Genomic DNA, 12,884 nt, shown 5'->3' on the forward strand with positions numbered 1-12,884 from the left:
GGCAGCAAGCTGTGTTGAAGTTTGCTGCTGCCATTGAAGCCACTCCCACTACTGGCCACTTCATTGCTGGAAACATCACTAATCAGATCCAGGCAGCCTTCCTAGAACTTAGACTTCCAGTGGCTACTGATCCCAGAGCTGAGCACTGGTCTCTAACAGAGGTGTTACACTGAGCTGCCTTCTATAGCTCTGTGTAATACAGACTCTCCTCTGCACTATGTGGACATTGCCATTCCGTGCAACAATAGGGAGCTCACTCGGTGGGTCTGAAGCCGTGGGTGCGGGGCTGGGAAGTTCTGCACACGTGTGCCGCTATCCCCTGTGAACACCTACGGGGAGGTCACACCTGAACTCTTCTTCTATGGAGTTCCTGAAGAGAATGAAAGGAAGTGCAGGCCGCCGATGAGAGACTATGACCAAGGAGCTAGTTCTGATGTTAGTGGTGAAAGGAAACTACTTTCCAAAGTTTCCCCTCTCCTAAAATTGCAGTGTTCACAACAAAGACTCCCATGAGTTCACTTCGTGTGAACAGGGGTAGAAATAGCTCAGGAAAAATACAAGAGCCTCCCGCTAATATTGTATATATAGTCTTTGATCATCTGGAATCTCGGTTCAACCTGTACTCCTGGCAGCCCCTTAGAACCCATCCTAGCCGAGCCTTTCCTAAGAAGGTGATATAGAAAGGAGACAAAAGTGGGGGCCTTGGCATCCAAAAGACCTGAGTTTAAGCCCCAGCCACCCTATGTCTGTCTGAATAGACTCTGAAAAGTCGCTTCGCTTTCCTGAACCTTGTTTTCTTTGACTGTAAAATGCAGGTATCCAACTAATGGATTCAGTGCAGTGGAAATGCAGGGTTTAGACAAGGTCTTCCATACACTTCAGTTCTTCTTTTCTGTTTTCTCCTCCTTTCTGTTCTTTCTTGAGTCAGAGCCAAGAATCCTGGTCAATTAGTGAGAATTCTGTTTGTCTTGTGCAAACTCAAGGCAGAGAGTACCCTTCTTTACAGGAGGCTGAAAATGCACAATAATTGGAAGATTAAGTTTTAGACCTTCTATTTATTTTCTTTTTCTCTTTTGCTATTTCCTACCTTTTACAATGCATGCACTAGTCCCTTGGCATTTGCACATTTGCTTTTTTATTTATATTGGTGTATGTGGATTGATTCAAGAAAAGAAATAGTAGCACAAAAGAGAAGATTTTTCTAAATGTAGAAGTCATTTCAGAAAGAGAGAGTGTTTTTCATGCTTAGCTAACATTTGAATGTTTGCTTAAGTGCCAGGCACTACTATTCTATATATCTCACACATGTCAGTCCATTTCATCCTCACAACACCATGAAGTGAGTGCTTATATTAGTAGACAAGGAAACTGAGGCACAGAATGTTTAAGTAAATTATACAAGGTTACACAGCTAATATCTGTCAGTATTAAGATTTAAACCCAGGCAAATCTAGTTTCAAAGTACTATATGTTCTCTACCCCTTTAGCAACTTATTCATCTCCTTTTCCCAGGAGCTCAATGTACAGAAAACTGAGGGAAGATAAATGGAAAAACACAGATTGGAAGAAAATGAATCATGAAGGACATTTGAAATAGGTATTGACCCCATGTAATGAAATTCGATGCTATTTTCAAATATTCATAATAGAAACAATAATGTTTTATATATGGGCAGGTAACTCAGTCTGATCAGCCTTGATGTTCAGTAATGATGTCGGAAAGCCAGCTGAGACTCCCGATAAAGTGATCGGGGTTTGCTTTATTTCCCTATGCTAATATTCCCTGAACAAAAACAATCTCAAGGTTTCCAAGGATGGCCAGAATACTAGGTCTGCTTTCCTTGAAGGAGGCAGTAGTTCCATTGTGAGAAAGATGAAGTGGACATTTTCTTGGCTGCGTTTTGATAATGTTCCTTTACTGGAAATACCTGCATTTCTCCTTCCTGAACCAGACTTCTAAAATTTTTCTTTTAACCGAAAAGAGACTATTACTATCATTTACTTCCTCTCCTTTCTATGGTAATGAAGAAGTAGAGGTCAAATAGTTTCAGTTCTCTCACTTATCTAGAAGCCAATCTAGGATTCGAGTTCAGTTCTCCTGACTCCTCATCCAGTTCTGCCACTCAACCACATGTGTTTCTTTCTCTTACACACAGTCTCTTTTTGGCCACCAGTAAACACACTGACCTTTGAAATATGGAAAGAAAAGGGCTTTGAAATAAAACTGGCACAAACAGCAGTTACACAGCCGTCATCTGGAAGCTGAAACAAAGAAGGGCATAGTTTTCAAGCTGTCTTCGTAATTACACGAAGCAGTTATCACTCAGGCCCCAGTCTGAGTCTTACCCCCCAAATAAACAGCTGAGGTTTGGGAAAGCACATAGGCCACTTTGTTGCTCTAGCATGCTGGGGGGTGGGAAGCCCCCCAGCTAAAATTCACATGTGGTTAGGACTGTTTTCCAGAGCTCCAGGCTCTTTCCTTTCTTCCTTCCCCATTAAACCCCTCTGCTCTTCTTGGCAAAAGCCTTCAGGTGAGGTAAGTGCCAATTAATAACAAAGAACTTGATGTATTTCAAGTTTATGATTTAGAACTGGGTTCTCATGAAATATATTCTTCTTTTCTGGTCCAGACGCCTCCATGTGTAGAGAGCAAGGATTCTAAGTGTGGTTAGAATTTGCTTCATTTTTGTTATCGCCCAAAAAGTGATTTCTTTTTTGGGGGTTGCTCAAATAGAAAATCAGACAAACAAACCCCAGAAAAGGGCAAAACAGATTCTGAAAACTTGAGCTGCAAAGATAAATGGAGCAGAAGGCTCAGCAAATTGGGGTTTTGGAAAATGTGGTCTTAAATTTTTCATGGATTCTTTGGATATAAATGTGGCCAGACTTCAGAATAAGTAGGAGAGATGAGAATATCTAATCTAAAGGATCTCCAAAGCCTTTTCCAGTTTTCAAATTTGGATTTGATTTTTCTATCCCATCAATGATTTCAGTCATGTTCCAATCATTCGAGTATTATCTTGTCAGTTTATGAAAAATATTTTTATGAATTATTTTTAGGTCACAGAGATCTGAGCTCTGACAGATAAAATGATCTGATTTAACATTTCAAAGTCCTTGAAGACCAAGAGGTTTGGCAATAGAATGGGTTAAATGTAAATGAGTTAAAATATATTTCAAAACAGTTCCCCTAATTATTAACTGTACTCAGTTGTTTAATATTTTCAGCACCTACTGAATTTAGCAAAGGAAATGACAGATGCATATTAAAATGCATGCAAATACTATACACAAGCCACATTTTAATATATTGTTTTGCATTCATAATTTTAGTCTTGTGATTTGTATTTTCATTTGCTTGGGAACAATGAGTTTCTTCTTTCCCCACTTGGGAAACAAGGCAAGACTTGTTTCTGCCAGCATCCTGAAAAAGCAGCAAACTTAATGGTTCAGGAACTGGTCTCCACCACCTGCTTACAGGCCCCTTCAATAGGAGGCTGCATTTACAATACATTGAAAAGGTGAAAACATGCAATCAATCAGTTGCTTGATCACCTATTGATAGGCAATCATATGTTTTCGTTGTTGTATTAAAATTGAACAGATAGCTTTTTGAAAAATTAAGCTGTTTAAATATGCAATCTCTTTTCAAATAGTGTGGAAGAGTGCCTGCTATATACTCACTAAATCCCATTCCCTTTTAATCTATGGTCACAGATAGAACACATTTCCTAGTCTCCCCTGCAATGAGATGATTTCTGGTTAGTGGAATGTGGGCCATAGTAATGTACACAATGGCCTAGTCTGGCCACTAGAATCTGCTGGACAACCCCACAGTAGTGCTCTTCCCTTGTTCTGACCTCCTGGCAAGATGCAGGCGATCAGGTAGAGAACACCAAAGACATAAGGGGGAAGGAAACTCTGAATGGAAAGAGGATGGGTCCTAGAATTAAACTGTATGGAGCAGACTCTGCTCCAATTCACTTCCCCTGATCAATGACTTACAATAGACTGTGACACATATTTATTGTGTGATTGTCAGTCTCTAGCGGTTGCATCTCATGGTATTTATCCCTTGTGTGTTTACCTTTTGCATGGTACCATGGTTGGTCTGTGGGACCAATAGCATGTGGCAGAAGTGATAATATATCACTTCTGAGATTATTTTAGAAAAGACCGTAACTTCTGTCTTGGGTGCTCTCTTGCTCATTTTCTCTATCTACATATCTATCTATCTATCTATCTATCTATCTATCTATCTATCTATCTATCTATTTATTATCTATCTATCTATCTATCTATCTATCTATCTATCTATCTATCTATCTATATCTATCTATCTATCTATCTCTATCTTTCTCTACACTCTCTCTGGGGAAAGCCAGCTGCCATATCTTGGGGTCACTTAGGCAGCCTGTAGAAATGCCCATTGTAAGGAATGAAGACTTCCCTCCAAGAGTAAGCGAGGGGTTGAGGTCTGCCAATAGTCGAGTGAGTGAGCTTGGGAAAGAATGCCCCAGCTCTGACTGATCCTTCAAATGACTGCAACTATAGCAGATAGTTTGAATATAGCTTTGTGAGAGACACTGAGCTAAAATCACCCAGCTAAGCTGCTTCTGGATTCTCAGAAACTATGTGAGCTAATAAATGTTTGTTGTTTTAAACTGCTAAGTTTTGGGGATCATTTGCTACAAAGCAATAGATAACAGAATGTGAAGAAGAAATAAACCTTTATTGAGATATTAACACTGGGACTGTTTGTTACACTATTTAAATGCTGACTAATAAAGAAGGTGATACTTTCAACAACTGTGTACATACTCTGAGCAGCCCTCTAAGGTTTCTAAGGGTAAATAAAGTCTTTGGTTTTTCTTTTCTAAAACATCAGTTCCTAACATAGTGCCTGAACAAGAGTGGACATCGAACAAATGATAAATAATAAATATTGCTTTCAGTAAGGTATATAGTGCGGGCTTATACACGGTATAAGTGAAGTCAAAACTGTTAGAGCAGCTGCCACTTTAAGGCTGGATAGGATCAACTGCATTTTATTGAGGGTCAGAAAAATTCTGAGATTTGATTCCTAACAAACGCATCGATTGTAGTTTGCCAGACATTCATGTAAAGAGAACCACTCAGCCATCTAGTCATGTTTGTGTTTGTTATGTTTGTGTGTCCAAATGATCATGCTTATGTTTGAATGGACCAGGTGCTGTTCTAACTGATACAAATGCTAATTTATTTAATCCTAATTTATTTATTAGCATTTATTTAATGCTAATTTATTTAAAAAGTGTGCTGTTGCTCTTCTGATTTTACTGATGAGGAGATAGGCTTGGTAAAGTCAAGTACCCTGTCCCAAGTCACAGAGCAATTCCAGAGCAGAGTCTATGCTTGACTTCTGGACTTGCAAACTCCAAGGACCATGAGGTTTTACTCTTTTGCTCTCAATTGAATTCTCAAAAAAGACAGGACAGAGCTACAAAGTCTAGGAAAGGACGACTACATTGATGGAGAGGATTAAGAGATATCCCTGTGAAGATAGAATAGAATAATCGAGACTTTTAGGTCTTGATTGATTCACATTAAGAGGTGCTATGATCGAAGTTCATAAAATCCTAATGGACAAGAATTTTTTCACCAAGCTGGTGCACATCACAGGAATGGGCCTCCTATGAAGCTGGTCAGGGATAGTTTAGGAGAACTGAAATGAATGCCACTTGTAGACGACTGAATACATTCTCATCTGCCTCCACGTCAACTGCACAGAGACTAGGCCCACCACGCTAGAAGCTGCAATGGAGAGGGAAAGAATATCGAGAATCCCATGGGGAGCAGCCAAGAGTGGGAGGCTTGGCTTCCCGCTAATTGACAAAAATCTTCTTCACTAGTTTCTTCTAGCACTAGTAGATCAGCATTAGCCTCAGAAAAATCAGGAATGGGCCAAAGAAGCACTGGGAATGGATAGACACTGATCTGTCTGCCTTTCCGGCCAGCCCCATTTTTGCTCGTTTTGCATGGGAGCATGTGTGTAACGAGTATCCTGGGTATGTATGTGCTGCAGGCAGCTCTCTGAGTCCTCTCAGCCCAGCTTTGTGGCAATGTGTGGAAGCTGGTGTTTACAAGGAACACTGCCAATGGGCTAATGAGACTTTTTCATGACTCTTGAATGTTTGTAGAACTAAAGGCTTTTGAAACTCGATTCCAAGGCTGACCTAGAGCCTTGGAAACAAGGATAATGATCTGTGGAAAGAAGCTGTGGCTAACACAGAAAAACCTCACTTATTCTGACTTTTATGAATTTTGGTTGTCAAATTATGCGACTCTCAATGTTTAGCAAGACACATTTTTAATTTGTAACAGTTGATGCTGGAGAAGAGTTTTAAATTTCTCTCTTACTTCATGGGGCAATGGGTTTTCTAAAGAAATGCATGATGCATTAACCTTTTGTAAGGGAATATTATAATTGTGTAGAATAACATATTTTAAAAAATGCAGGACTGTTTATATGAAAAGAAATTAATGTTCATTATAAATTACTTTAAATAATTTAGCAGGGCCTCAAGGATGTAATTGTAACAGAAACTAAGTTTGAATTCTTATACTTGAAGACAAGACTAAATGCTTTATAATTGTCCACAACTCAGAATATTCATATATTTATGCTAGTAATTGTTTTCTCCCAATCATTCTGAATTGATAAAGTTTTGCTAGAGAAATAAAGAGACTACATTTGTGTATCTTTGTACTCCTTCCCAGTTGTGGCTCATAAAATCAATTGGCATTAATTCGACACTTTTAGGCTTTTCCATTAGGAAAAAGGTAAGTGGGAAAAACAGGCGATGACTATCATTGTATAAATAAATTCAGGTTTCACTAACAAATGGATCACTGATGTGCAAAAGTCCTTGTTCAAGACCACTCTCTAAGTGAAGGGACAGACTTGATGAGATTCCTCCTCCACTTGTCCCTGTATGTCGCATCTGTTCAATCTACATCTTTTCCTTAAGTATTCCTAAGGAAGTAAACATTTTGAGTTGGAAGAAGGTCTAAGGCAGATACAAGGAACAGAGGAGGCTAATCAATGGAGGGAAAGGTGAGAAGCAGGTGCAGGGAGAGTGCCTGCTTAATGCCCAAGTGAAGGTTCTGGAAGCCTGGCTCGTCTGTGACTTCTGCTCTTCTCGTGGCTGGTAGTTCACCTTTCTTTATGTATATATTTTTATAACCGAGAAATTCTTTACATCTATATCCTGATAACAAGCTTATTATTTTTATACTTAACAACGCTAAGAGAGAAATGCTGACTGCTTCCTACTTTCTACATTGTTTATTTCCTATCCAATACCATATTGCCACCTGAATAATCTGTCTAAAATGCAAGTTTGATTACATTATTCCCCTGCTACAAAATGATTTCTCACCAACAGTTTCTCAGCCCTACGTTGGCTTTTAAGATCCTCTATGACCTGCCTCCAGCCTATTTTTCCAACATCATGTTCTATCATTCTCCCTCTCAGCTCTACACCTACAGAGCACCTAAACAGGTATACTGTCTTCATCTTGTCGTTTGCCTGCTCTTCTCCCTACCTGGAATTCACTCTCCTCCTCAACTGTTCCATTCACGGTACTGTATGCCTGATGAAACCCTATATCATTCTACAAGATCTACATCTTAATCTTGGAAGCCTTCTCTGGCATTTCATGCAAAGATGAGCTCTTCCACCTTTGAGCCTCCACTGTGACAGGTGCAGCATTTATTGTGATATTTTAGCGACTATTTGTTCGTATCACTTCTACTTTATCAGTATGTCTCAAATTATGGTCTAAAGAACAATTGCTTCAAAAATATCTGCCTATGAAAAGTGCTCATGCCTTGTTCTCATTTTAAATAAGTGTCTCCGAAGCTCCATAAGTGACTAAAGTTTGAGAACTACTGGACTGGACTCCTCAAGGGCAAGCATCATCTATGGTACATGATGAAAGAGTAAAAATAGCTAGTTGATTTTGAGCCACAGGCTATGTTTCTGTAGCTTCTATATGTTATGTTCATGAAGGCAGCTCAGGATCTATTTAGTCTCGTTCACCACCATATCTATCTCAGATCCTAGCCCAGGGCCTTAGGGCATAATAGGCACTAAATAAATGCTTTTTCACCCATTGAAACATGCTAAGGCCTGCAGAAGCTCTGAGTGCTGTGCATCAAGGCAGAAATGCAGCCAAAGCATCAACAAGATTAGCACAAGGCCTGTTCAGTTACACAGGAGGAGGCACTAAATAAGAGCAAGAGCATAGCTGGCAATGCTCTAATGTTCTTTTGTAGAAATCCTTGATGTGGGCTGTGAAATGTCAAATCCAGATCTGATTAAGCTCAACTCCAAATCCCCAAGGCAAGTGCGTATCCACGATCTTAATGAAATTATTGAGGCCACCTTCGTCTGTTACTTTCAGAAAGGCTGAGCTAGCACTCCATTCATTGATATCAACACCTACAAAATGAAACCTGCAATTGATTCGGCACGTCTCTGGTAGATAATGCCTAAAAAGCTTGATCTGGCTCCTTCCAGAAAACTGAAATACTAACTTAAAAAAAAAAAAAAAAGTTCTCCTGATTTGCTGTAAAGCCAAGAGAAAGAGTGCATCCCAAAGGCTACAACAGAAATCAGTTTTGTTTCTTTTGCTAGACTTGTCTGTTTGAAACTTTCCACTTCCTCCTTCAAATGATAACTTATCAATTTTCCGCTAACCCATACTTTGAATTTTTAATGGCAGAAGCCAGTAAACAACACGAGCTATTTTAAGGGCAATAGACTTCCAGTTGAATGGTTCAGTATATGCAAGTAGAAACTTGGTTTCCCTGGCTATATACACTTGAGGGATGGGCTAAAAAGAAAAGTCAGGCCAGCACCGAGCCTCAAACCAAAGGAGGCACGTTGAGATCTATCAAATTAAACCCAAATGCCATAGCTTCACTGGAGCAGACCAGATTTCACCACTGCATTCTCAGAGGGCAGAGGGGTGGGGGGCTTGTACTTCCCAGCTCAACCACAAGCCAGAGCTCCACTTTGTTCTGTGAAATTCAGAACACATTTATTCTCCTTCCCCCGCCCCCTGTCCCACTTCAAAATTTACTCCAGCCCTTACTTAGGGTCTGGCTAGAACTAAACTCTTAAGAGCCAAAGACAGCAGGGGAAAGGCTGCTTTATTGTGAAATCCAGTTCGGGTAAAAGAAAGACAGATCAGCAATTCTTTCACCTTACCTGGAGGTAGGGTCTAACTGATCCACACAGTTTAGAAAACTTGAAAAAAGGTCTGATAAGCTGTCAAGCCACTGAAATTTTAGAGTTTTTCTTTTCACCCTATATAAAAGTGATTCCAAAGTTTCTCAAATCTCAGAAGCATGTTAAAGTAGGACCAACAAGTCTGAGGAGACACGAGTCTCTGGGTAACCCTAGAACCAACTTTCCGTTTCTGGGACTCTTCAGATCAGCCCGGGCCAGATATCTAGAGGCTATAATGGATTCTGTTGGAGCACACTCACCACAAGAGATAGATAAATCTTCCAAATCAACATCCAGTATAGGAGAGAGGGAAAAGCAAACGGCTTTTAATCATTTTTTGGTTTCTACATCACGAGCTAATCCCAGGCATGGCAGTAATATTAAAGCTAGAGTCTTGGCAGCAGCTACTATGGGGATGACTGGTTTAAATAGAAAATAATTTTTTTTTAATGAAAAATTATATTAGACATAATTCCTGCCTTTCAGGAACTCCTTTGCCTAAAAGCACCCATGGTCTCACTCTCTCTTGGCTTATAAATGAAATCCAAACTTATATAAATTACTTACTCTTCCATCTTCTCATTATCTCTCCCATGCATTCTATCTTCCACACCAAAGGTTAGCAAATGTTTTCTGTGAGAGCTATATAGTAAATATTTCAGGCTTGTCACAACTATTCGACTCTGCTGTTTCAGAAGGAAGGTAGTCATAAATAATAATGCAAATGAATTAGCATGGTTATATTTCAGTAAAACTTTACTAACAAAAATAAGTGGTGAAATAGATTTGGTCTCTAGGCTGTAGTTTATTCATAACCAGCGTTATGAATAACAGTAGTTATATCATAATCCCTGCTATGATGGACCAAGTTTATTCTTTTGTAGATGCTGGTGTCTTCTGCCTGGGGGCCTTTGTCCTTTTCTTCCAGTTCAAATAAATTAATTCATTAAAATTTATTATTTATTGGAAGACTATTATGTGTCAGATACTGTTCTAACATCTCAAGATGCAACAGTGAAAAAACAGATGGCATTTTCTACTGTGATAAAATTTAGATTCTAGTGGAAGCAAATAGACAATAAACAAGTATCAAACAAAAACATCTATGCCAAGCGGAACTAGGTTGAGGTAAAATAAGACAGGGTAAGGGGATGAAGATGTTATTTTAAATATAGTGGTCCAGGAAGGCCACTTTGATGAAGATAACAAAATAAAAAGTTTAATCTTTGTAGATGTGGGGGGTAGAGAAAGTATTCCAGAGAGAAGCGATAACAACTGCAAAGTGCCCGAGCAGAGCATTTTCGGTATGTTGGAGGAAGGGACAGGAGGAAAAAGTGAATGGACTGAGAAGAATGAATTGGGGATGAGATCACAGAGGTAGCTGTGTGCAGGATTTTGTAGGACCTTGTAGGCTATGGAAAGGACTTTGACTATTATTTTGAAAATCAGATTGGAAACCATTAAGGGTGGAGAGAAGAAGAATGATATGATCTGCCTTACATTTTAATAGGATTAGTCTGACAGCTGTGTGTAGGATAGAGTATAGGGAGGCAAGAACAAATGCAGAAAGACCTGAAAAGAGGTTATTGCAATAATCCAGGTGACAAACCCTGTCCAGGGTAATAAGAGTGGAGTGTTAAGAGTTGTAGAAGTCTGAATATACTTCAAAAGCAAAGCTAAAAGGTAATATATAAAGGAAACAGTCAAGGATAACTCCTAGAAGTTTGACCTGAGCAACAGGAAAAATAAAGTTCCCATTTATTTAGAGGTCAAAGACTGTAGGAAGAACAGATTGGGTGGGAATAATCAAGATATTTTTTTTAATCATGTTATGTGTGAGATGCCTATTGAAACTCTAAGTAGAAATAGACATTTTAATAAATGCTTTGGAGTTCAGTGGGAATAACAGGGATAGAGGTAGGTATTTGGGAGTTATCTGCAATAGATGATATTTAAAGCCCTGAAATGAGATAGGATCACTGAGGGAGAAGTGAGAAGAAAATAGAGGTCAGAGACCGAGTTCTGGAACACCCCAATAGTTAGAGGTTGGGAAGATGAAGAAGAGCCAACAAAGAATACTTACAAGGAGTGACCAGTGAAACAGGAAGTGAAGTAAGAGTGATCTACCAGGAGCCAAGTGAAGAAAGTCTTTCAAGAAAGAGGAAATGAACAACTGTATGAAATATTGCTAACATGTTGAGCAAGATGAGGAATAAGACATGACCCAGATTTAGCAACATGGGCACCATTGTTGACTTTGACAAAATTGGTTTGAGGCGTGGTAAGGATAAAGTCTGTATGGAGTGTATATAACAGAGAATGGAAGGGGCCAAATAGAATCTTCCTTCCCCTGGGATCCTGTAATACTTTATACTCTTGCAACATCTTTCCCAATTATAATTATTGGCTTATATTTTTATCTCCTGAACTAATTTGTGAGTAATTTGATTGCTGAACCATGTTCATCATCCTCTATACTATACACTTGGCACAAATTAGGTACTCATTAAACGTTTGTTAAATAAATATGAAATTGTAATCTAAGAAGGAAAGTTTTCATATACATAGACATGAGCACTATTTAAACTAGAAAAAGTAATACTAATAAGCAAGATTTAAAAAGGAGAGATGACAAGTACTGTGTTATGTATAGTGCTGTGACACTAAAAGTTCAGGGTTTATACCCTGAAATTTTAAAACCTCTTTTTCTATTTAAATTACCATAAATTATTCTCCATATCATCTGGTGAGATCATTCAGTAGAACTAATTCAATTTTGCCTAAGAGAGTACTCAAACTCTGGAGGAGTCAGGGAATTTGCCTCTTCCTGTACATTGTGTGTACTAGGTATAATATTTTATAAAATGTGTCTTTGACTTCCTTTTCAGTTTCTAAAGTTACAAACTCACCATCATTATAGGAAGTCTCCAAAAGTTCCTATTTCCCTATTCTTTTTTTAAGATAACACTTGTATAAATGAGAGTCACTACAGTGAGTTACTTTGGGATCTAAATAACATTGGATTGATTAAGTCTCTCTTTGTTGGAATGATTATTTGAGCATTAAGTTCTTGGAGTCATAACTCTTAAGGTCCAGAAGCACAAATTATTACACGATGATCCAAATGACTTTGTGATTACACTGCTTAGTAAAATTAACACCAAAGCCTGAAACACTATGACCAGAAGTCAAATGGTGATTTTCCCAAGAGTCTATTAAAAGAAAAAAAAAAAAAAGCAGCATCACAGAAGAGAAAAAAATCAACAATCCTACCACCAACAAAGCAAAAAAGAGTAAGTACAGCAAGTACCTCCAAAAAAATAATAAAGTAATAACATACGAAGAAAATAAGAGGAGAAAACATAATAAGAAGTAGGAGAGGAATCATACAACAAGAAAAAAAACAAAAAAAAGAACAGTCCCTGGTTGAAGATATTTTTATTGCAATAAGAAGGTCTCTTTCTGGGTATTGGATACACAGGTGTGGTTAAACTTTGGCATGGAAAGTAAGAAGTCATGAATTCTAAGAAAATGACTCCCAGTGTCTTGGATATGGAAGGCCACAGAAAGATCTAGACACATTTGCTATAAGAAGCCAAAAACATT

The sequence above is a fragment of the Pteropus vampyrus genome, unplaced genomic scaffold, assembly GCF_000151845.1.
Source record: "Pteropus vampyrus isolate Shadow unplaced genomic scaffold, Pvam_2.0 Scaffold70, whole genome shotgun sequence".
In the NCBI taxonomy this organism is placed as follows: Eukaryota; Metazoa; Chordata; class Mammalia; order Chiroptera; family Pteropodidae; genus Pteropus; species Pteropus vampyrus.